The sequence below is a fragment of the Cervus canadensis genome, chromosome 12, assembly GCF_019320065.1.
Source record: "Cervus canadensis isolate Bull #8, Minnesota chromosome 12, ASM1932006v1, whole genome shotgun sequence".
NCBI classification, from domain to species: domain Eukaryota; kingdom Metazoa; phylum Chordata; class Mammalia; order Artiodactyla; family Cervidae; genus Cervus; species Cervus canadensis.
The window spans coordinates 32,681,175-32,702,880 of NC_057397.1; the positions used below are offsets into that span (position 1 = coordinate 32,681,175).

At 44.0% G+C, this 21,706-nt stretch overlaps 1 protein-coding gene across 10 annotated transcripts in view; it reads right to left on the reverse strand.

The window, feature by feature from the left end:
- The window catches only part of NCOA2 (nuclear receptor coactivator 2), a 283,681-nt gene extending 265,920 nt beyond the window's left edge, over positions 1 to 17,761 (reverse strand). For 2 of the 10 annotated variants that reach the window (XM_043483411.1, XM_043483402.1), the window contains exon 1: positions 17,524 to 17,672. The gene's annotated coding sequence lies outside the window, so the exon portion shown is untranslated. Of the gene's footprint in view, positions 1 to 15,328; positions 15,896 to 15,944; positions 16,306 to 16,923; positions 16,944 to 16,964; positions 16,986 to 17,125; positions 17,257 to 17,523; positions 17,674 to 17,737 lie in introns of those variants that run through there. The other 8 variants (XM_043483403.1, XM_043483410.1, XM_043483406.1 and 5 more) reach the window with 7 other exon arrangements.
- Between the last annotated feature and the right edge of the window lie 3,945 nt (positions 17,762 to 21,706).

Consider the following 21,706-nt stretch of genomic DNA (forward strand, 5'->3'; position numbering starts at 1 on the left):
CTGAGATTCCTGGCAAGAAGGGGTCTCAGGGTCTAGACCATAGGACCTTCTGTGGTCCTGTCATCCGACTCCCCACCTTATCTGTCAGGGTCACCTGAAGGGTCTCTTTTTTTAAAAAAAGCAGACACCCTCCCCAACCCCATACTTCTGTAAATCGTGATGAGATCTCGGGATTTCCATTTTGACAAGCAAGATAAACTACCTATGCTCTCTGATATTGGGACCAGCAACTTAGACTGAAACCACATCATCCATGCTTCCAGCATAGGAAAAGCAGCGCCTTTCAACAAAAAAAAATGCTGCCTTCATCTATAACATGATCTGCTGAGGCAGCACCATTCTGGTGCTTTTGAAGGGAAGTGTGTTAATTATTACCCATAACACGAGCAGCTTCCAGGCCTAACTCCCTAGAAATGCTTCTGGTAAAACAAATGGTCCAAAAATATACGTCATTATCATTTAGTCAAAAGTTCTACACAGTAAATACATGAATAGCAAAGAAAGTAACAGAAAGAGGCCACATTTTTTCCCCCTCTATTTGGTTAAAAAAAAAAGAATTCTAGAATTTAAAAAAAAATTTGAGAAAGATTAACGAATATCCCACCATCCTCCTTAGTGATAAACAGAGAACCCTTTACCAGATTTCTTTAAAGTCATGTAATTCATTTTGCCTTCATTAATAATTAAACCTTGAGCCTCACCACTCTTTGAGGCAAACAAGTATAGCCCCCATTCAACAAAAACAGAAATTGGGACTCAGACATATTAAATAAATCACTTGCTCAAGGTGACAGATCCAGTCACAGGTAGTATACACTTCATTATTATTAAATTTATCTTTAAATCATACAGATTTCCTCTGCTCTAAATAAAATCTATAAATTTTTATCAGAAAGTTCTTCTAAACATCTAACTAAAATCTCATCAGAGGAACCATACCTTCTGAGGGATTAAAGAACTATCTGGAGAAGGAAATGGCAACCCACTCCAGTGCTCTTGCCGGGGACGTCCCATGGGCAGAGGAGCCTGGTGGGCTGCAGTTCATGGGGTCGCAAAGAGTCGGACACGACTGAGGAGACTTAGCTGCATCTGCTGCTGCTCATTATATCTCATATTGAATCATTTCATGTATCTCAGGAACAATAAACACTCCTTTCACTGTTCTCTTCTTTTAAAGGAAAGGACAGCAACATTTGAACTCAGCCTGTGACAGACAACAGTTTCCACAGATGACCACACCTCTCATCCCACATGCTCTTCTCATTCAACTTGTAACTTTCCTCCCAAGGTGAGCTGGGATCTGGGGAGGCTTGTGACTAAAGCCTAAGATGTGACTTCTGACGTTAAGTCATAAAATTAGATACAGATTCCTTGGAACTCACTCTTTGAACCCCAGAGGCCATACTGTTAGGAAGCTCAAGCAGATGCAGAGAGGCTGTAATCAGGTATTCTAGCCTATCACTTAGCTGAGGTCCCAGCCAACAGCCTCTGTCCAGCACCAGGTCTGCAAGTGAGCACGTCTTTGGTTGCTTCCAGCACTGAGCCATTGACTGACTCAGCCTTGGACCTGAGTCGTCCACAGAGACACAGGACATCATGGAGTGGATAAGCTGTGTCCATCATGCCTTTTCCCAACGTGGTAACATTCGTGAGCAGAATGCCACCAAGTTTCAGAAGGTATATTAAGCGGCAACAGTAAACAAAACTCTCTAATTCAGAACACAAACAAGAAATGAAAAAGAGGCAAAGGATAAAAAAGCTTCTTTCTGAAGCTTCAAAATAAATCTCCCCAGGGCTGTGCTCTAAAGATTACCTGCTTTACTGATAAGAGTCTGTCAGACTCTCACAGGTCTTAGTGAAAGTTCATGTAAAATAAAAGGAATTAGGAACACACTATATTACTTTCTACCTTCATCCTATGCACATCTCTTTAGAATGCCTTTTCTCTCTGATGAAATCTGCATCAGCCCGTGATGCTCAAATCAAACCAGAGAGCAGCTATGAAGCCTTTCCTCGCCTCACAAAAGGAACTGTTTGCTTCTTATAAAATGTCTGTCCAGCCCTTCTAAGACAATTTTCTATTCTAATGTATATATTATACTGTAATTACTTGTCCACTTGTCTCTTTCCTTCCCTAAACTGTGAGACCTTCGAGGATAGAGCCTATTTCTTTTTTAATCTCTGTGTCCCCAACTCCCAACCCGTGCGGCAGGTAAAGTGCCAAAAAAAAAAGAAAATGGACTGTTCTTTACATTGTAATTTTTTAACATAAACATATACACATACACTCAAAAAGTAACATACAGGCAACAGAAAAAGGCAAGTCTAGTTTGCTGAGCTAGAGCTGGTAGCGAGGGGTCCATGGTTTACAGTGACTGAATAAAGAGACAGATCAGTATCCTAAAAGATTGCATGGACACTCAGGGGAATTTTAGCACATTTCAAATCAGTTTAGTAAACAGGGAAATACTACACATTTTAAAAGCATTTTCTCGTAAATAACTAATGTTAAAATTTGAGGTGCTCAAAGGAATAAAAACCAGAAGCAAAAAAAATAGATACATGAGACCTCATTTTCTGAAAGTTTTGTATAGCCACTATTCTACAGTACTATGACTTTCTTTATTATTAATTTTGCCCCCGCCTCTGTCCCCTCAGTCCTTAATGTCCCTGCTGTTTGGTTACATTTCAGAACTCTAAAGTACTTTCCTGCCAGCTGACCCAAACTGCTACCATGTCACAAATCCACTGAAAAACACAACCACAATACTCTGTTCAACCCTCTCCAAAAGGCCAACATTTTTTGTTTTTAATTGTTTATTTTAATAAGCTCTTCAAGCACCTTCTGCAAGTTTGAGCAAAGATATTCATGAATATATTTCTTTTAAACCATGCTAATGAATTATTTATCTTCTTTATTAATTGACATATAGTTGGTTTACAACGTTTCAAGGGCCAACATTCTTTTCTTAAGCAGCACCATATCAGGTAGCACTAGTGGTAAAGAATCCACCCGCCAATGCAGGGGACACAAGAGATGCAGGTTCCATCCCTGCGTTGAGGAGATCCCCTGGAATAGGAAATAGCAACCCACTCCAGTATTCTTGCCTGGGAAATCCCATGGAGAGAGGAGCCTGGCAGGCTACAGTCCACGGGGTCACAAAGAGCTGGACATGACTGAGCAACTGAACACAGCACCACACTCACAAAATGGCAGAAATGAGGATATCACCTAGTATGTCTGTAAGACATTTCAGAAAAGTCTTGAAAAAAAAAAAAAAATCCAAAAATCAGTCATTTAAATTCTAGTCCCCTTAAAATTGTCTGAATCTGTTAAATACAAAGGCCTATATCCAGTCCTACTTTTCTTACCACTTGGCATCTCTTATGTGTCTCCCAAACTGCCATACTCCAAAACCCCAGGGAACAGTTGTCTCTATGAAGTTACTCCAAAGAAGTGCTTGGTACACAAGCTTTCTATTTAATAGCCAAGTGTGCTATAAAATTAACATCTCAATCTAAACCTCCTCCTGTGCCTAAAACAGAAATCTACAACTTCTAGGAAGAAAGAAGTCCTCAAATTCTCTGACAGTAAGCATTCTCGTAGGCAGGCCTCCCCTCTGTGCCTGCTCCCCTCACAGCATCAGTTGTATGAATCTCCCTATGACTTGTCTGTAGAAAGTATGGCTAGGTTCAAACCTACAGAGACTTCAGAAGGGGTGCACTGAGAAAACATCCCAAGATGTCAATATTTCAAGCAGGAAGTTCTTAGTATTTATGTGCTTCTTCAGCCCTATCAAATCCATTAATATATTTAACAACTTAATTTCTTAGCCCTACTTGAAAAACTGAAGTCTAAACACTGAAAAGATTGGTTGCACAAACAATATGAAAGCACTTAACCTTACTAAACTGTACACTTAAAAAATGGGTAGGGTGGTAAATTTTACATGTATTTCCCCACAATTAAAAAGTTTAATTTAAAAGAATAACCGCTAAAAAACAAAAAAATAAAAAAACAGCATCTAAAAACCCCACAAAACCAACAAACAAAAACTAGGGGAACTGTTGATTATTAACAGAGATTACTGAACCAAATTTCCAAAATGGGAAAGGAGTACGTCAAGGCTACATATTGTCACCCTGCTTATTTAACTTATATGCAGAGTACATCATGAGAAATGCCAGGCTGGATGAAGCACAAGCTGGGATCAAGACTGCCGGGAGAATTATCAACAACCTCAGATATGCAGATGATGCCACCCTTAAGGCAGAAAGTGAAGAAGAACTAAAGAGCCTCTTGATGAAAGTGAGAGAGGAGAGTGAAAAAGTTGGCTTAAAACTCAAATTCAGAAAACTAAGATCATGGCATCCGGTCCCATCACTTCACGACAAATAGACAGGAGAAACAATGGAAACAGTGACAGACTTTATTTTTTTGGGCTCCAAAATCACTGTGGATGGTGACTTCAGCCATGAAATCAAAAGACGCTTGTTCCCTGAAGAAAAGCTATGACCAACCTAGACAGCATATTATAAAGCAGAGACATTACTTTGCCAACAAAGTTCCATCTAGTCAAAGCTATGGTGTTTCCAATAGTCATGTATGGATGTGAGAGTTGGACTATAAAGAAAGCTGAGCACTGAAGAATTGATGCTTTTGAATTGTGTTGTTGGAAAAGACTCTTGAGAGTCCCTTGGACTGCAAGGAGATCCAACCAGTCAATCCTACAGGAAATCAGTCCTGAATATTCATTGGAAGGACTGATGCTGAAGCTGAAACTCCAATACTTTGGCCACCTGATACGAAGAACTGACTTATTGGAAAAGACCGTGATGCTGGGAAAGATTGAAGACGAGAGGAAAAGGGGACGACAGAGGATGAGATGGCTGCATGGCATCACCGAAGCAATGGACATGAGTTTGAGTAGGCTCCGGGAGTTGGTGATGGACAGGGAAGCCTGGCATGCTGAAGTCCATGGGATCATGAAGAGTTGGACACGACTGAGTGACTGAACTGAACCAAATGTAAAGGGGGAGCTTCATTAGATCCTCGTTTGAAACCCAAAGCTGTAACAGACAATTTGGAGAAAACTGGGATGACTGAAATAGTTGATACTTGATGATATAAGTTTTCTTAGGCTTTAAAAAAGGTTTTGTTAGGTTTAATGGTTGTTATTTTGTGTGATTACCTAAGGTAATGCCTTTATTTTATGGCAACATGCTTTCTGGATAAAGGGTCATCTGTAACTTACCTCCAAATAGTTCATGCAATACACACACATATACACACACAGACAAAGTAGAGAAAGAGGGAAAGGAAAAGCATTACACAACACTGAAATGGCTGTTATGTAGCCACTTGTTCTACCACACTATGGAAGCATCACAGCAGCTAAGGCAAAAGAGGCACATGATACTGCACCCATCCCAAAGCACCAGCTTGCGTTTTCACTGAGGTTGGAGACCGTTTCTACTGCTTAATACATAATTGGTTGCTGACAGAATCTGAATAGATGACAGAGAGATAGCCTTCTGACTTATTGTGCAAGTAAAATGATGTCACAAAGCAAAAAAATTACTGTTGAAGTAGAGATTTGGGAAGAAAGTTGAGAACATTTTTATAGGTGTTGTCACAAGTATATATTAATGTGCGGTCTGTAAGGGTTTTGCTCCTTGAATAGTTGTAGAATTTCATTATTTATCTACTGAGACATCAGCCCTTCAAGTGATGCTTTCATTCTCTTTTTTTATCACTTCTTCCATGGAAGTGTTTAAGTGACAGCCCTATACTTTGTTTTCGGTTTATCACCTTTCCAGAACTACCAAATTCCCCCAGTTTTCTTTACCTTTGTTCTCCTCTTTCCACTATAAACTGAGATTATCAATCCCTCTTCTCATCATAGTGTCAAATACTCTGCAGGGGAAAAGTCAGTAAGTCCGATACGGAATATGTTCAGTTTTACTGAGGCAACAAAACCAAAACTTTGTCTTTATTGTTTCTGACTTGAAGTGGACTTCCTTCTTTTTCTATAGAATTTTCTATATAAAATCTATAATCAATGTAATAAGCAACTGACTAATAATCTTCAAATATTGTTGAACTCCGTCTTTTTGTTCTGATTGTACACTCTGCTATGAACTAAGGTCAATCATATAAACTCCCAACAAATTGAGTTTTATATCAAAAGAACTGCTTTCTCAGGAAATCTCTGGCAGTCAGTGGTTAGGGCTCTGTGCTTTCAATGTCGAGAACATGGGTTCAATCCCCGGTTGGGGGACTCAATCCTGCAAGCCACACAGCCAAAAACAGGAGCTTGCATGGTCAACGTGTTCAGAGGAGACCAGAAAGAACAGACTAATAGGTACAAAGGTTCATATAAAGAGTAGAAATATGGGAATACAGCTTTGTGGTAGACCCACCTAGACAGTGTCTGGGAATGTCATTCTATGGTGATTGGGAACTTATTATACAAGGATCAGTCTATTAATGACTTACAGTACAAAAGGTGAATTCATTAAATCAGCCCAAAATACAGTTTAAAAATGAATGATTTTAAGCTGTTCTGTATTCTATGTGAGAGGGGCAAAATGAATGGAAAAAAAAATACATGTATGTGTATACGTATACACACACACACACACACACACACACAGACTCTGTCCTTACTATGTCTCCCAATTGTAGCAAACCAGTAAGAAAACAGGTCCCATTCCCTGTTGTACCTCTTTCATTCAGACAGCAAGTCAGTGCACATAATCATTTAAGCATATCATAGAACACAACTGGAGAAGGAAATGGCAACCCACTCCAGCGTTCTTGCCCGGAGAATCCCAGGGACAGAGGAGCCTGGTGGGCTGCCATCTGTGGCGTCGCACAGAGTCGGACACAACTGAAGCGACTTAGCAACAGCAGCACAGAACACAACAGACAAATTTTAAGGCCAGATTTGTCAAACCATTTGATGCTTTCTCTCCTTGATATTAAACGAGTTTAATATCTATCAAAACATCTAATTTGCTTTACTAACATGTTATGGCCCTCCACTTATTTATCTAAACCTTCACCATAAAGTGTGTATTAAGGAGTCTGGTTCCACTTAAAGTAACAAGTATTATAAACTGACTACTCAGTTTGATCAAGCTGATAAACTAAACAGTCCATCCTTGAAAAATCTCTCAAGCTCCAAGGGCATGGACTTGTTACTCTGGAATTCCTCTATGTAGAAAGCATTAGTGGCTCAGTTGTCTGTGCAACTCCATGGACTGTACCCTGCCAGGCTCCTCTGTCCATGGGATTCTCCAGGCAAGAATACTGGAGTGGGTTGCCATTCCCTTCTCCAGGGGATCTTCCTGACCCAGGGATCGAACCTGGGTCTCCTGCATTACAGCCAGATTCTTTACCATCTGGGCCACAAGGCTTTCATTAATTTACAGATTTCAGCAAGACTACTCTTTTGCATTGGTATTTTCCAACTGCGTGGTTCTAACCCTTTTCTGCCTCAATTAAATGAGTAACTCCCCTGAAGGCCACCTTCAGCTTCCTTCCAAATGCCTTTCCTTTTCTTTTTTCCCCGTTACACACTCAATCCCTTTCTCCAAGTGGATAAACATCTGTGGACCACTGAGGCAGGCCCAGAAAGCCTGGGGTGAGGCTACTAGAGACACCTGACCTTCACGGGGAAATTTCCTTTCTGGGGAAGGGAATGAAGAGGGCCTCCATGACCAGGAAACCCTCTCTGTTCCTCTGGTGAGAAGGCCCTGGCTTCCCTCACTCCTCTAGCACCCGGCCAGGTGAAGACAGGAGCTCGGCCTATGAAAATCATAAGCCCCAGAAGGCCTTCCCTCAACCTACCTGGTCTTTGCCTGCTCTTGGGTGGAGTGGTCCCCTCACTTCTCACCTGTGAAGGGGAAGAAAGTCTCCCAAGTGCTCCGTGTGGTAACCCAGAGTATCAGAGGAGAAGGGCCGCAGGGCTGAGGGGTGCCTGGAGGGAGCTGGCCATCTGCACTGCTGTCTGGGTCCAGGGTCCAGGATTAAGGACGCAGCTCATCTGAACACTCTGCACGCAGGAGCCACCCAGCTCCTGGTGTGAGATCCGGATGGGGACAGCCATTGTGCAGGTGAGCGTCTGGGACTTGGATCCCCTGGGACTTCACCCACCTTCACCTGTCACCGGCTGTCCCTCCTCTGCCCTGCCCTCCCCACCACAGGGTCAGGGCCTGTCTCCAGTGACCATGAGACAGGAGGGAGTGGTGGAGAGCTTCTCCCAGCAGAGTCCCAGCTCACCCGACGGCCTGCGCGCAGGGCCAGGCCAGATGCCCCCTGCCAGCTCCATCCTGACCCACCTTCACTTGCCTCAAGCCCACAGACCTGGGCTTCCCTCCACCTCCCAGCTCTCTCCTCCTGAATGCTTTTTCTCAAAGTGAGAAATTTACTATTATGGTGAGATCATCCATGATTATGAGAACACGGTTTTATGATGTGCGTGTGCTTCACCCAGGAGAGGAGAATGCTCTGGTTTTCTTTTCTAATGTCCTTTGGTGTCCAGGCACTTTTGTTGACTTCTGTCACTGTCAGTTGCCACTGTCAGTATGCTCAGAACACAATGAGTATCATTTTCTTACATTGTATTCAACAGCTTACAGCCTTTAGTTTATTAAACTCTTTAACTGTACACACCTCTTGCTTAAAATACAAGGTAGTACAGCATAGACAGATCTCTATACAACTTTACTTACATGAAGATTATCACGTAAATAATCTTTATATAACTTCACTAGGTTTTATTTATTCTTGCTGTTGGTGTTTAATAGATAAATAGTCGTGTTTGACTCTTGTGCAATGCCATGGACTATAGCCTGCCGGGCTCCACTGTCCATGGGATTTCCCAGGCAAGAATACTTGAGGGGGTTGCCATTTCCTTCTCCAGGGGATCATCCCGACCCAGGGATCGAACCTGTGTATTCTGTATTGGTAGGCAGATTCTTTACTACTGAGCCACCTGGGAAGCTCTGACTTATACTTACTATTTGTTTATTTAAGAAAAGAGTCTGGTGGTGCTAGAATACAATAAAATGACACTTTTTAATGGAAAATATTTCTATATCACACTTTTATAGAAAAATCTTAAGGAATCAAGATAGTCATACATGTTACTTGAAAAGCAACAAGAGCACTATATATGAATCTCAGAAAAGAACTATAGAAATTGAAAATACGACACACTACCAGAAACTCCAGAGAGGCAGGCATTCCTAAGACTTTAGGAATCTGATGAAATTTTCACCAATCTTAAATCATCTTTAGTATTTCCAAGTGAAAGTGAAAGTGTTAGTCGCTCAGTCATGTTCAACTCTGTGCAACCCTATGGACAGGAGCCTGGCAGGCTCCTCTGTCCATGGAATTCTCCAGGCAAGAATACTGGAGTGGGTTGCCATGCCTCCTCCAGGGGATCTTCCCAACCCAGGGATCAAACCCCTCGTCTCCTGTGTCCCCCGCACTGGCAAGTGAATTGTTTACAGTCTGAACCACCAGGGAAGCCCCTTAGTATTTCCAACTTAAAACCAGTACCAATTGTATTGGACCACCAAAGGCAAGGGAAATCATTTCCTGTTTGATTCCTGGACTGATTTTGCAGGTGGGAACAGTCTGCTAGAAAAGCACATCCTCATTTAGATCGGGGCTTCCAGGGGCAAGGGGCTTCCCTGGGGGCTCAAATGGTAAAGAATCCACCAGTAATGTGAGAGACCAAGGTTCGATCCCTAGGTCAGCAAGATCCCCTGGAGAAGGGAATGGCACCCCACTCCAGTATTCTTGCCTGGAGAATTCCATGAACAGAGGAGCCTGACGGGCTGCAATCCATGGGGTCACAAAGAGTAGGGCACAATTGAGCGACTAACACTTTCACTCCCCCCACCCCGCGCCCACTTCCAGGGACAAAGGTCAGCCAGAAGCAAAGGGAACTCCCAGGACCCCGTCACACCCTGCAAGTTAAGCCTTGGGAGATGTGGGATCACATTTCCTAAGGATCCACTAAATGAGTAACAGAAAATACCACGCGTTACATGTTCATCTCTGACAACAGGGCTTCAGAATGGCAGCTAGAACACTAAAGCAGTGCCTGCTGATCCCCACACGTGCACAGGTGAAGAGTTCCCTGAAAGCTCTCCTGGCTCCCTGAAAACAATTGCGCAGACAGAAGAATTCCACAAATAGCAGAGCACAAGTCAGATGACTGAATATATTATCAGCCTCCTTCAGGGACTACAATATCGCAACACCGAGTCACCCGTGCTACATGGATTGCAAAAAATCTGCCAAACATGCATCACACAAACCATCAGCTAACAGCTAAATGTGCTAGGATGAAATATATGTTACAGAAATACCAGTGTTTCATCTGTCCGAAACCTCTATCCCCTAAAAGTTTCTCTCCATCTCTTTTCTGCCTCTCCCCCCACATTCAAGTTTTCTCAAGTTAATTTTCTGAGCTTCTTATTGTGAGAAACAATATGGGACCTGAGTGTGCTTTTGCAAAATACACCCCCACCCCCGTCCTTTTCCCTCGTGGGGAATGACTGAGCCGTGCTTTCCACAAGGACTGGATGGCACACATCCACGCGAGGCTGCAAGGAGGTGTAGCTGGCCAGCTCACTAGTCAGGGAGCAGGGCGAAGGGACCACACTGGCCTGGGTTCAAATTCCTCTCTAGCACTCGGGCTGTGTGACCTCTGGCAGGTTATCTGACAGCTTTGTGCTTCTACTTCCTGAACTGGGAAAGCGGAGTGACAGGAGTGCCTCCCTCACTGTGTTCCTGTGAGAGCCAGACAGGAGTCTATAGCAAAGGGCACCAGGTTTTAAGTGAGCACTCAGTTAAAGATTACCTGTTTTTTACTTCATCCACTTCCATTCGTTATTTTTTGAAAATTAAAAGACAAGAAAGAATCCTGCAATTTAGGACCTGTTAAATACCGGGCTGATGACTAAAAAATCTGGAGACTCTCTGTAGGTCTTAAGGTAAGTATCTGGCCAGGTATAGGCCTGCCTGGAGGCAAGGGTTTGGGAAAGTTACAGGTCTACAGAATTTGCAGGACTGGGTCTGTTCAAACCTATTCATCCTTTTTACAAACTAAACCACCAGACTGGGAGTCCTACAAAAACCTGCAAACACTGCTTTATCACATCCTTAATAGGAAGATGTCCTCGGACTCACCATCCCCTATGAAATTTACAGTGCTTCCCCACTTGGTGGGCAAGGTTCATTTTTCCCCAAAGTTTTGCTCAGAGGCACAGCGGCTTACTCCCCTTCAAACTTCATCTCCTGGAAAGTGAGGGTAGCTTCTACTTCACAGGGTATGGGCGAATGAAAGAAGGCAGCATGCTTCAGAGAGCCCCTAGAAGTTTATGGCACTCCGTGAGAGATGCCATTATCACTTCTGTTGCTGCTCTGCCAATACAGATGTTTCAGCCAAGAGCAAGAGTGCGTTTCATCTAGAAAAACTGACTACCACAGCAGAATACCTGTGAAGGGCTGTGCAAGGGAGATTTTCCACCCTTTAGAAAACTAGGGTGGTAAGACGCAAGATATGTTACTCTTCAAAGCAGCGACAAGACACAAACAATCCACAGAAATCAGAGGTCACCTTTACCCAACTGGAGATCCTCACGCTGACCATGTACAATATGATTTCAGGAAAATAAAACAAAACTAGTTATAAATATTCATACCTTTATTAAAGGAAATCTATTTCTTCATAAGCTAATCAGTCAAGGGGACATTTAACAACCTTTTTTACTATAAACAGTATAATCTTATTTTCGGGGGGGGGGAACCCAAACCCAAATTAAAGCAGAATTATCTGACTCTGTTATATAATTAAAATTACACATTAAAAGAAGAGCAGATCTTTAGTTTGAAAGCAAATCGAACATTAGAGTGGACATGTCCCTCCCCAACCCCTCCCCCACCACAAATTAAAAAAATCATCACCCATTGTGTGTTCCCCCTTTAATCAGAGGATTTTGGCAGTAAACTGCCAAAGCTGGGACACTCAAAACTCATCAAATAACATGAGTAAATGAATGAAACAATGGTTAAATGAAGCAGGAATGCAATAACAAGATCTAAAAAGCCCAAAATGGGAGTTAAGTTGGCCATGGGGAACTCCATCGGGAACTCTTAATAGTTCATAATTGACTGCCTAAAAAACATAAATTCTGCCAGAATTAACAGGTTAACTTCAACTCTTCATGTGCATCTGTCAACTGACACCCAAAGTAAAAAAATTTTTTTTCTTTCAGAACCTTTAACTATTAATAACTATTTAATTATTGCTAATAAGGTCTACCTATAAGCAGCTCTACTCTTTCTTCCTTAAAATTGTCTATTTCCAAAAGCAGGTAAGTCAAATACTTCCACAGGTTCCCTGCTTATTTAATACATCTCTAGAAGTTTCCAAATAGGGAACCAACTGAAAACTCCTAGAATCGATGTTTCCACAATTGCATTACGTCATCACAGTCGCTGGAAGCCAGAAATATGGTCACTGATGAACATTTCATAGGGTAAGTACATAAAATCTTTGCTATAAGAGCCAAGAGTATTATAATCTATCTGCAGACCATGTAGATATTTAATTTCAGATACCTTCATAGCACAATCTTTAAGATTTCCACTCTTCTCCATAATCACACTTGCCTCAGTTTTATAACAACAAGGAAAACTACGCAAGTTTCTAAAATATCCACAAAAGTCACATTCTCACTTCTGTTTAGAAATTACCATCTAGAATCCATCAAGTATGTGTTGTTTTTATACTGTCTGAATTGAGGGCCTGTGACACTAAATCCATATTGTACGGCTTTTCCAGACATTACTTTTAATAGACTTTAAAAAGTAATATGACATAATATTCTTTCTACAGTTAGGAATTCATAAACCCTTCTGCAAGCCTGTAAAAACAAAAAAGGAAATAAACACAAATGCTAAAATCGTTTTTGTTGAGAAAACAAGGCATTTAGAGGTAAAATTAGCTCAACATGTGAAAGTGTATTAAAAAACTGAGTAAGGGGTTTGTTCTATTTTCTCTTAAATGGTTTTCATTATTAGTTTGTAAACAATCTGGTTATTTCATTGCAGGAAAGATCCTGATTCACTGTTCATTTTATGATTTACTATAATAAAAGATCAACACCTTAAAGCAAATGACTTATACTCTCCCTCCTATTCTCTTAATTTAAAATTGATACAGCATATAATAACATAAATGACCAAAACCATAAACACAAAATATTGAAAAATGAATAATGACTTCAAAAGTGGTTTTGCTATAAAAATAGTGAAGCACTAATCATGCATCTAAATATAATATCAATCATGACAAATGGTCAAAATATCAAAGAAAGATACACTGTGCATTTCAGAAAACTAAACTAGAAAAATTGTTTAAAGAGCACCCATTTAAAATCCAATACAACACAATTTTTTCTAAGAAATCCAAGCTGTCAATTTAATGGGTCATCTTTTCAACCGGGTGTGATATGAAACAGCTAAGGTACTGAATCCTTAAATACAGGGTATGTAATTAAAGAACTGCTCATTGGTCCTTTTTCTAAGGTGTGCAAAGCTTTAATAAGATAAACTAGAGGGAGGTTCACGACAGACGGGACATATGTATATCTATGGCTGATTATGTTGACGTATGGCAGAAACCAACACAATGTTGTAAAGCAATTATCTGCCAATAAAAAATAAATTAAAAAAAAAGATATATCTAAAGATAAAGCCAACCAAGGAGCACTGCCCCTTTACGGCCTCACACGGCAGCCCAAGTTCCCCTCTGATCCTGACATTTTAGGTTGCTCAGAACACGCTCCTCTAACACGGAGCAAAAGTCATGTAAATTCTGTGTAACCAATGAAGGATTAAAATCAGAGCTAATCTATCTAACAAATATTAAATTCGTAATTGGTGAGCTCTTTTTCTATCCTCTGCTTCAGTATCCTAATATCTACAACTCCTCTGTTAAGACTGAAATTCCCAGGAGGAGGAAGGCTCAGCTCCAGTCTGCAAGCACACAATGGAATCACAGCTGACGACGCACATCTTTTTCTAGATGTCTCCATATGCTTGAGAGGATTTTTTTTTTTCCCCTAGCCAGGCATTAGGGGACTTGCTACTCACTGCCACTAAGAATCTGAGAACAGTCTCAAGGATTATTGTAGAGAAGGAGTAAAATAATGTGTTGCTCTTGAGCATACAAAAGGCGCACATCAGAGTGACCTTCAGGAACTAAATTAACTAATGACGGGGCGGTTTTGCATGCTGTCAAATGCTGAACGCTGTTTAATTTATAATTCTCCCTACTTCTGGCAGCTAAATGTTTGTTTTATATTCACGGTTTTTTACTATTGTATCACTAAAATAACACCTCCAGGGCTACAACAAAACACGATTAATTTCTGTCTTCATGAACACTTACAATTCTACTGGATTGGGAATTCACATTATGAATCTGAAACCAGTCTATTACACAGAGCACATTGATAAAGTGTGGTAAACACTGTTCCCTAAAAACCCTAAATCTCCTAAAAAGACCCCTCAAATCTTTCTTAGTAACACCAAGTTATTAAAAGCCTGAGAAAGCAGTATACATAAGTAATCACGCACATAAAATGCCTCAAAAAGAAAAAAAAAAGTCCCAAGATTAAATTCATGGGATACTCATCACAAAATGAATAGATGCATTCTCAAGTTAACATTACTCATCTTTTGAACTCCCAAAGATTCTACAAATTCCAGTTGGGAAAAGGAGTCTTGCTGCTGTCAGTGTGCGCTAACCTCCCCAACAAAGAGTAGCACAAACACACACACACACACACATACACATACACACAAAGCATAGCAGCAGCAGCTGCTGTCTTTTTAAAAGACTGCTATTCCCGCAGAGCAACCTATGATCTTTACAAAGAACCAAAGACCTATCCTCCCATTCTGAAAAGTTAGAGTTGAGTAAGTCACTAGACTGCACCCAACAGTGTAAAATAACCAAAGATGTCTCCTAAACTTGCAAACACCAAAAAAGTACCCACACACTGAACCATTCACTAGTGTTTAAGCAAACTAATTTATTTTTAAGAATCTTTTGTGTGGGAGTAATCTGGCAAACTACATTTATTCACTTTTTTTCTGTAGACAAATATTCTTTGACTGGCTTGCTCCTTAAATATCAACGCTTTAGGTTGCAAACAGTGATGCTTTGGTTCCTAACTTCATGTTGTTTACTCAAGAGCAAAAAAAAAAAAAAAACCAAAAAATAAAAATGCATACCATAAACTACAACTTTTTTAAAAAATGTCATCCCAACGCCGAACTTCCAAGTGCACTTTGGAAACTGGCGCTCTAATTAATCAAGGAACCAGTGAAGCCATTACAATCAATGATGCTTTACACTCCCAATAATCAATTGACGTGAAGCTTTCCCGATGCCTTCGTTTTCAGAGCAGCTTTTCAAATTTCATTGTCTCCACGCTGGAGTAGCTAAGTGAAACTGAGACAGAGGTAAACAGATAACTCCTAGGATCCTTAGCACGTAAACGGAGCGCTGAGGTTCGGAACGCGATCACTACAATATATGCCATTTTAGAAACGGGCCTCGGACAGTTACTGCCACATCCTAAGTGCCTTTAGACTTCCTTGTGTCTAAGACAACGTCTCTGGTGGTACCAAAGCAATACAGTATCTCGTGCAATCTGCGTGCTTCCCCGGGTCGGAGGCCCTGTAAGTGACACTACCCCACAGATCTAGAAGTGGGTGACCAGGGATGTACAAGAGTGGATAGCTCTTGGCGTCTCCATGACTCCCCCGCCCTGCCTGCAACTCCGCTCCAACTGGTCCGGAAGAAGCCCCGCCCCCTTCCTTCCTCCGGTCCCCGCGATTGGCTTACCGACACCCGGCAGGTCAATTCCCCGCCTTCGATTGGCTCACTGCCCCATCAGTCACACGCTGCGAGATTCGGGTCGGTGGGAGGGGAAGGCAGTGGAGGAGGTGGAGTGGGAGTGGGATTAGAGGACGAGGTGACGGAGGAGGGTGTTCAGGCTCGGTCCCCGGTTTGGGAAAGTTTCCCCTACGAGTGACAGACCCGGACGGCGCTAGCCCCGGTCCCGCTCCGAGCCGGTGCAGGACGCTCGGGTCCCTGATTCCCGCCCCTCGGTCCCGCAGGCCCCGGAAACCACTAGGGGGAGGGGGGAAGAGGGAGGGACCAGCTAACCAGGGACCGACCCACCCCCGATCTCGGAAGAGGCGCCTCCGGGACTCCCCGGAGGGGCGGGGGGCGGGGAGCGCCAGCGCGCCGCGACGACCCCCGGCCCCCTCCCCCAGCAGCCCCCAGAGGCCCGAGAGAGCAGTGTCCCCGGGCCCGGGGCGTGACCGTCTCGAGCCGGCTGGGAGGGCCCCTCCCGCTTCCCGCCTGGGGCCCTGAGGGCCTGTCCCTTTAGGGGCGGGGAGATGGGGGAGCGAAGAGGGGGCGCTGGCGAGCCAACCCGGAACCTCCCGGCCCGCCTCCCGCCCCCAGCCCCGGCCCCTGCGCGCCTCCTGCACACACGCCCGCACCCAGAAAGTTAAGTCAGGGGCGAGCCCGGCTCGGCGCCGCCGCGCTCCGGCCCCCCGGCTCCCCGCCCCCACCGCGGCCCGGCCTGCTCGGCCCGAGCGCGCCGCCCGCCCCGCCCGCCGCAGCTCCTTCCCGTCCGCGCGCGGCGCCCCTCGCCCCCCGCCCCCGGCGCTGACACGGGCCGGGCCCGGCCGCCGGGCCGCGGATCCCCTCTCCTCCCGACGTCTCACCCCGCCGGCCGCCCCTGACAAGGCGCTTCACCTTCACACACCCCCGAGCACTTCCCGAGTCCTGCCACCCCTCGCCCGGCTCCCACCCTGCGCTGCAGTCGCTCCGCGCTTCCATGAAAGAATGCACCTTCTCGGGCTTCACCTTCCCGTCTCTCAGCCTCGCGCCCCCCGAGGGCGCAGGAGACGCGCTCCCCGCCGACCCGCAACGGGCAGGGGCGGCAGGCGCCGGGGCTCCTCCGGCGGGGGCCGCGCCCGCGCCCCCGGCCTCCGCCGCGCCTCGGCTCTCACCTCTTGGCCGGCGCCGCGGGCTGCAGCCTCCGCCCGCCTCGCGCTCCGGGACTCGTCTCCCGAGCTCTCGCAAAGCGCTGGAGCGCCTCCTTTCTCTCCCAGGGACTCCGCGTCTCCCCGCCGCTTCCCGCCCTCCCCACCCCTCCCCACCCCCCCCCCCAAGTCCCAACTCCCCAGCTTCACGGCGCCTCTCCGGGGATGCAACTCCCGTTTTCCGCGCACCGGGGCAGCGGTTCCCCGCACACAAAACAGCCCTCTCGGCGGCGCGCGGCTCAGCCCGGCTCGGCGCAGGAAGGGCGATCGCGGCCGGGGGGTGGGGACGCGGCGCCCCCCGCCCGTCCGCCGCCCGCCCCCCGCCTCCAGCCCGCCCTCGCGGCCCCCAGGGAAGGAGCGGTTACCGGCTCGGGTCGGTCACGCCGTCAGGTGCCGGCTGCCGTCGGCGCTGACCTTCGCCGCCGAAGCCGTGGCTGAGGCTGCGGCCGCCATGTTCCCGTGTTAATAACTGCTGCCTGGTTGTTTATTTCAATGGAGATCCTCCCCCAACTCCCTCCTCCTCCTCCTCCACCTCCTCCTCCACCTCCTCCTCCTTCTCCTCCGCGTCTCCGCACTTGCCTAGAGACACACAGACCGCGCGAGCTCGCGATCAGGGGAGGGGGCTCGGGAGTTAGGCAGTCCCTCCCTCCGCCTCCCCGGCCGTGGCCGCAGCCGAGTCCTGTCACTGGGGAAAGGACGGGGCGGAAACTTGCGTCCCGCGCCCCCGGGGAGGGGGCAAAGGTGGACGGAGGGTTCTCCCGGGAGCCGACCCTGGCCGCGGACTCTGCAGCATCTCCGTCGGCGGAGTCCTCTTAAGAAGACGACCCGGGGAGAGGTGAAGAGTGAGGAGAGAAGGGAGAGGGGACAAAATGGGTGACGGTAGTAGCAGGGAGGGTGACCTGTGGGTGACTGGAAGCGAGGGGAGAGTAAACAGATGACTCCATGGGAGGGCAAAGGGCAAGTGCCAAAAAAGCGAGCGTATGGGACCGGCCGGGGCTGCAGAGTGGAGGCGGTGGGATCTGAGGTTGCAGACGACCAGGCAGATGCCCCCGCACGAAGATGGGGAGAACGCAGTGCCAGGTTCGCCCCGGGAGGAGCCACCCGTCGGCGCTCCACCGGCGCCCCTCGAGCAGCAGTCGGCACCCCTAGGGCGCACTTCGCACGCCCGCGTCTGCTGCTGCGCCCTGGAGGCGCCTGTCGTCCATCAGTTCTCCCCCGGCTCCTGGGAGAATTGGCTTCTTCCTTGGCGGCCGCCTCTGAAGAGGGGATGGAGGGGCGCGACCGTGCGAGGCGAGCTTAAAAGGGTGCCACCCAGCAATTGCATGATAAAGCAAAAGTGCACACAGTGTAAATAGCCAGACCTGGTTGAGCATTCTCGTCACGACCTGAGTCACAGAAGTTTTTTATTGAAAAGTCCACTTTCTAGACGGAAAGTGATGTTGGGGGGACGCGGGAGAGTTGCCCTGAAGATTCAGAGAGAAGCCTCGTGAAACTCACTTGGATCAGCTTTCTGCCTTGGAAAAGCAAGTTCTTCCCAATCCAGATAACACTTAGGGGAAAAAAAAAAAGAACATTTGTTGAACAGATTTTCTTATTTTTAGTCTTGAAATGAGAAAGGTCACTTGCCATGGACAATAATAGTGTTTATTGAACACTTACTATGTGTTCAGTCACTGGGCTAAGTGATTTCTAGATTTTGATTCTCAAGCCTTACAAAGTAATACCATTTTTATCCTTCACACAAAAAATGAAGTTTAAAGAAGTCGTAGGGTCATAGAGCCAGGAAGTTGGAGAGGATTTGAGCCCGATTCTATCCCAATCCAGAGCCCACACTTTTAATGGTGACTTCAACCTCAATTTTGTGGGAGTAACACAAATTTTCTTTGGAGAAAGAAAAAAATATGTGTGTGTGTTTGACTATGGTAGAAAATGTTTCCAAGTGCTAACAAATTGTTAGCACTGGAGAGTATGAGTGGGTGTGTAGAGGAATAGTAATTCCACTTTTTTTTACACTGTAATGTTTGAAATGTTTGCATTCACCATGTATTAGTTTCATAAACTTTTATAGATTATTTTAATTACATGGCATAACAGAATTAGATTTCTTGAAATCCCAAAGTTCTCAAAAAACTGGGGAAGCAATGGGAATGGAAAGGGTTTTTTTTTATGACCTGTGTTTTTCCACAAATACTTGTCCAGTGTATTCCTACAATGAGGTAGTAATCACCTGAGGTCTGTCACATTGCTGGCCTCCAATTTCCTTTCTTGTCCTCACCCCCAACTTTGAGTTGTGATAAAGGAAAGATTCTCCTTCTGGCTTTCTAGCTCTCCCTTTTTCTGGCAAAGGTCCAGAATTCATCAGTCCTCTGGAGCAGATTTCACACTTTCAAAAACCACCCATGATATCTGTACAAATAAATGACTCCCCATTGCATTTCCATATTACTCCATAAAACTTACTCAAGATGCCTGTTTCTACAAAAATAAAACAAACAAAAAAATCTGACAGCATCGCATAATGAGTTCCATCTCCAGCTGCTAATCAGTTGCCTCCAACCTTGAGGAATCCTATAACTTCTACACTCTAGTACAGCCTCTGGGCTCCCTCAACACTTCATGCCATAGTTATAACAATATTCTGTCTTGTACTGCAGTTGTTTATATATTTGTCTTTCTCTTTCACTAGATCGTAAGCTCTTCAGGACCCATGTCTTTTTCTTGTTTTTACATGCTACAGCTCCTAACTTATTTAATGTTAACTGTTTATGTGAATCTATAAAATGTAAATGACATTATCTGGTCAATCTTCATGTTCATTTCCCCAACTTACCCTCCAGTACCTTGCTCTTAAAACATATTTATGAAAAATGTTTTCAGTATTTTTTAAGAACTTAGATTTCTATAAGACCTCAGAATAATTGTTTAGTAAAACCAGCCATAATTATTGGTGAATTATCATGTGATAATGTAACATGAAAAGGAAGAAAAGTAAATAAACTTATTCAGTCAAAGAAAAAAATGAAAGCAAAGATATAGGAACTGGATATATTACCAACAGAGAACAACCCAATAAGGAAAAAAATGTGGGTGCAAATCAGAAAGGGGAAGGAAATTACTGAAATTTAGTAGAAGCAGAAACAACATACCATGGATAGATGAGGCAAGTAGACACATCAAAAAGAAATGTCAGCCAAATCACAAATGCAACTTAAAGTAATAAAGAAAAATGATAATTTATATAGTTAACAATCCACTTAAGAAAATCAGAACAATGGGAATACTATAGAGCAAGAAATTCTATATTGTCTGCCTTCTCTTCCTCATTCAACTTCAAATTACTCACTTCCTTCATATAGATAAGCTATATAAAAATTGGAAGATTCATTGTGATTTTTGTGTTATTACTACTAGCATGCTTCATGATATAATGAGAGGTAATATGGGGTGGTACACTATATTACAGATGATGGTTGGATGGCATCACTGACTCAATGGACATGAGTTTGAGTAAACACTGGAGTTGGTGATGGACAGGGAGGCCTGGTGTGCTACAGTCCATGGGGTCGCAAAGAGTCGGACACGGTTGAGCAACTGAACTGAACTGAATATAGTGTAGTAAGAAGCGCTATTAAAGATAGGAAAATATATGAACTGGGCTTTGCTTCTTACCATGTGAGTAAATATATCAGTTTCCTCATCTGTATGATTATTAGAAGACTCAAACAAAATGGTATAAATAAATGTGCTTTGTTAACTCTTGAGTTCTTTACACGAATAGAGTATTACTATGTTGACTAGATCTGTGCATAGCATAGACATCTCAGTGTTCAAGTTATAAGAGCAAAAAGCATCGTTCATTATATTTAAGATGTAATCACTGAAGGAGGGAATCAGTTAAAACTGACTGACATTTGATTAGTGGAAAAATCAATTGTTTGGCTAGGTATTTCATTCTTATTGTATGTGCTCTCCAAATCCCTTAAATGTTATAGGTACCATAAATGTGTCTGATACAGGTCAAGCGTACTACATGTATTTTTATTTCTCATCAAAGTAGGCATTATGTGTAATATTATTCATATTTACGTATGAAAATAATTAGGTTCCAGGAAATTAATTTATGCAAGATCGTAGAGCTGTGTTTGCAGCATGGCTGAGAGATTGCACTAAAATTCTTTCCTTCATCACTGAAAATCTCTACTATTCTAAGCAGCAGATTATCTTCATCTTTATGTCCTCAGTACCTATAACAATTATTAAAACATAATGCATGCTCAATAAATGATTCTGAAATGAATGAATCAAAAATGCAGGGTTCCCATCAAACTGCACTACACACAAGACTAAAATCACCACTACTATTTCTTTCACATTTGAAAACACTTTATCTTTAATCACCTACCCAATACAATTCAAATTATTTACCTTATATTCAAGACCTTCTTGAATAAGTGTGACCCAAACTGCTTTTTCTAGCAATGACAGCCACAAAATTTTTAATATACCCTCACTCGTTCCATGGTGTTCTGGAAACAGGCTGACATGGGT